This window comes from Acyrthosiphon pisum, chromosome A1, assembly GCF_005508785.2.
Source record: "Acyrthosiphon pisum isolate AL4f chromosome A1, pea_aphid_22Mar2018_4r6ur, whole genome shotgun sequence".
NCBI classification, from domain to species: domain Eukaryota; kingdom Metazoa; phylum Arthropoda; class Insecta; order Hemiptera; family Aphididae; genus Acyrthosiphon; species Acyrthosiphon pisum.
Genome location: NC_042494.1, coordinates 131,040,139 through 131,044,691, shown reverse-complemented (window position 1 = coordinate 131,044,691; position 4,553 = coordinate 131,040,139). Strand labels below are relative to the sequence as shown.

At 29.8% G+C, this 4,553-nt stretch overlaps 1 long non-coding RNA gene across 1 annotated transcript; it reads right to left on the bottom strand.

Annotated features, from left to right (window-relative positions):
• Positions 1–2,744: 2,744 nt before the first annotated feature.
• LOC115033678 lies at positions 2,745–3,845 on the bottom strand. Its single transcript, XR_003838973.1, has 2 exons — positions 3,663–3,845; positions 2,745–3,094 (listed from the first exon to the last, which is right to left on the bottom strand). It is a non-coding gene; the product is annotated as an uncharacterized LOC115033678 (long non-coding RNA).
• Between the last annotated feature and the right edge of the window lie 708 nt (positions 3,846–4,553).

Below are 4,553 nucleotides of genomic sequence, written 5' to 3'. Positions count from 1 at the left end.
TTTCTTTTCCGTCTCATCGCCTGATAAACTGTGATTGAATAAATAGCATTGATAGTAATGAATAAAATTAAAAATTTGTGTGAAATGTTTTTTTTTTGTCACGCCTGCGCCGAAAGTTTGGTTTTCGATAGCGGTCGAAACGTAGGAAAGCGTCATTTTTCCATCGGGCGATAAAGTGGAAATCCCCAAAAGTGCAGGTCGGTAAAATGGAAACGTGGGTGCACATATCACTCGCGTATCTTTTGCACAACCACACATTGAAATCTTTACCTCGGTCCTTACAAAACATAAAAGTTTGATGAGATCTTATATTCAAATTATAGCCTCTATGCGTGATGCTTAAAATAAATAAAACCAAATCGTTTCTTTCGTGAAATATTGTTGTCGTAGAATTATAGTCTAGTTGTTGCATGGATCGCTGCATTACCTTTGCCGTGATCGATGAATGTAGAGGCGTGACAAAAATTAGTATGTGTGGCTCGTGCGAGGAGGCAATTGTATTTCAGTCTTGGGCGAAATGCTGCCCTCGCCTGCGTGCCCGCGACTGAAATAGCTCACTTCCCGCCCTTGCCACACAATTTACTATTGTCTATATACATCTCTATGATTAATAGTAATAGTACCTACACTATTAAATACAAACAATTTCAACAAAAAATCAGATGCACTAAGTGCCCCCTCCTCGTTAAAATACGAGTATACTGTATAGAGGATTTAACAGTCCATTTTTAGCAATAGTGATTACATTTGCATAAGTACCGTCATAAAACTGACCACGGCTATATATAAGATTATATGAATATTATTATATATTATTGTATATATTATAAGAATTATATTCTAAAGTATATTTTTGTTTACTTGAAAATAATATTCCCTCATAAAATATAAGTAGGCATAGGTAATACACTATTTAAATTTGCACTTAAAACATCTAATTTTTACTCTTCAATCATATTTGATAATATTATGACGATCAACAAAATATAAGAAATTAGTTAATAATATTTTTTCCTAATATAGTACCAAAACCATAAACTATGAATAGATTGTTGATAAAGTAATAATGAATATTAATTATCCATGTATTATTATACAACTAAACACTAAATGTAAATTGTATCATTAGAAATAAAAAAAAATAATTACATTGATATTATTTAAGTACCGCTACTATTAAGTATTAATTATATTTTTAAATATATGACCCATAAGTATAGTTTATGTATAATGTACTTACCAATGTCATTTTGTTCTGCTATAGATTTATCGTCAAAATGTTTGTAAAATATTTTATATCAATTTTCCCAGGCCTTTGTCTTGGCATTTATCTGGCTATATTCAGCAGTTTGAGTGTTCCGTATCGCATTCTCGTTCTCAATAGCACTTATAAATAATTCAGTGTCAACATGTTCATTTCTCGAGTCCATAGTTGATGAAGAAATTAAAAAATTAAAAAAACGAGGAAAAAACGATTTTCTATATAAATTGTATTTTCGTGATAAGACAATTAACAATTAGCGTTGGTTGAAATTTGACAGTCATGATTTTCTTCTTCTTTTATCAATTATACCAACCTCACTAATTGATATTAAACATTTTTTACATAAGTTATATGATAGTTGGTACTGAGACGTGCGTTTTTTTTCTTGTGGAAACGTCCTAACTGTCTGCAATTGATTGCTATCGAACGCGCGTTTAGAAAAAAAATGAACCGGTAAAGTGCGAGTCGGACTCGCGCACGAAGGGTTCCGTACCATCATCAGCCATAAACATGTTGGCAACACTGCTTATATTATATATTCTAGGATTTTTAGCATTTGTTGTTATAGCGGCAACAGAAATACATAATCTGTGAAAATTTCAACTTTCTAACTCTTTAATGGTTCATGAGATACAGCCTGGTGACAGACAGACAGCGGAGCTTTAGTAATAGGGTTCCGTTTTACCGTACGGAACCCTAAAAACGCGCGAAGAAGCAAGACATCGCGTTTACTCTTAGCGTTAAAACTCACGCGCGTGGGTACGCTTGTATTTCTCCGAATTCATTTCATAAACGCTCGTGGAAAAGGGCTCTTAAAGGGATGAGGTGAGCATCATATCAATAATAATGTACCATAACTCCTCGTAACGGTTTCTCGTTGGTCCAAGATATACAATTAAACATAATAATATATCAAACCATAATGTTATACGATATGTAATGCATACAACTGCTGACTGCTGTTACATGTCCCAAATTACATTGTACGTTTAGTAAAAAAAATCGAGTTTAAACCATTGACCAATTATATAATACACACAACTTCATCGAAAGGCATTTTGCTTTAAGTTTCGAACTCTACGTACAATTACAATCTGAAGGTAAACAGCTCCCTAAACGAGCGGTGAAGTTTTCTGGTCGGACACTGCAGCGATGACTATACAACATCCACATGGGTGATAGGTTCTGCCGGTGTTTTGTGGTTCGTTACCGTTGGCCACCAGCTATTGATACTATATACCACAATTTAAAGAGTTTCAGATAAAACAATTTATTCACGAAATTCAACCAGTTAAAAGGTGCATTTAAAAAAAAACAAACTAATCCAAAACCAAAAATTGTTTTTACTACTATGTAATTTAAACATACTGAAAAACAAATCATTAAAACCGTTACAATATAATATGGGTATTACATTATTTTTTTTTGACGATTGTTCTTTTGTCTCAGTTTTCTCATTTTATGACTGTTTTCCCAGCTATTTATTTTATTTTTAACTGCCATCTTGAAACGATGGGTCCTTGATTTTTTTTGTTTTCTCAACTTCTTATTCAGTTGATACTTAGTTACGTGTTGTCTTATAGTATCTTGTAAATATTGTGGCGTAATAGCTTTTAATGGTTTTTTAGAAAATTTCCAGGCAAGTCTAATAATAATTTTAAAAGGAATTTTTGCAAGACTCCAAACAAACTTAGTAGGCACTTTTATACATTTCCAGACGATTTTTCCACCTACCATAATCGGGATTTTTATCAATTTAAGACCTATATCTATAGCCAAGTTAGCTCCACCTTCAATCATACGTGCTACTAACGCATCCGTTTCATTCTCCTTAAAAAAAAATAAATAAATAAATAAATTACTTGTATGATTTTCACAAGTACCTACAATACATATTTAGTACTACCTATTACAATAATACGAATTACCATGAGTAGGTACCTAGATTCAAAATCGTAAACAACCAGTACTTTACATAATAACATGCACAATACAATTCATTTAAAAAATGTTTAAATAAACCATGCCGTAAATTTATCAGTATTTAATCAATTAATTTAGAAAAAACGTTTTACACGTATCTCATGTTTCCTCGATGAATAACTTAAAATTTTAATTTGGTTATGATTGTGAAAATGATTGATATTAATATAAAACATAATATACAATTGTATGATCACAAGCACAACAAAACGAATTCACACGTGTTCTTTTGTATTTTCCATTTGATTATACTAACGTAATCCAGTTTAATATATTTATATACATAATATTACATTATATTTATATGGAAACTCTATTGAACGATATTGATTTAGAATTAGTTCACTTAACTCCTTTATGTATAAATATAAAATTATACTAAGTTATACAAAAATGTGTACGATTATGAACTTACTTGTGTTAAATAAAAAATACCACTGACAATGTAAATATCCGGATTAGTTTCATTTTAAATGTGTTTAAAAAATCTTAAAATCCGATTCAACTAATGTATAATATGTTTTACTTGAAGTATATCTAAAATGACGATCACCTGTTACGAACATCGAGCACAATTTATTACAAATGTCATACATTTTTCCTAATAACATTTATTACAATAATAACAAGTAGGTAGGTAATTAAACAAACGTAGTGTATTAAACAACTATGCAACAGTGCGAACTCGTACGGCATTTGGAATGCTTTATAAATACCTCAATCAACAATATAAAGAAAACATATGCATGTCATATTTAGTTATGAAAGGGATAAATAATTTTATTTAAAAATTATGTATGGGAATATCGGCATGAGTGTAATGACAAAGGCGTCAATATAATTATTAAAAAGGTGATATCAATGATGAATAATGATTATAAAATAGGTGGGTAAATATTGAAACAGTTTGTGTTCTTATCAGATAATTGTTTTATTATATTTATTTTTGTTCACATTTACATACCTACTTATTATAAATAATTTTAATAATATCAAAAAGTACCTGCAGATAACTAACAAGGTTATGTTGACAATCTAGCCTATCCTATCGATTTCTGAAAGTAAAATAATTTATCTTTACTAAAACTGGCTAGGCTAGAATAATAGACAATGTATTTTTTAAACTAAATTTAAAGCATCATTTATAGAAACTAAATGTATTTTTATTTTTTTTTTTCAACTTTAAAATGTATATATTATAAAGGTCTCTGTATCTATATTTATTTCATATGAATTAGATCTAATAAACTATAAACTAATAACTAATTTCTTTTAGAATATTTAGTTAAGTTATAAAGAAAAAAAA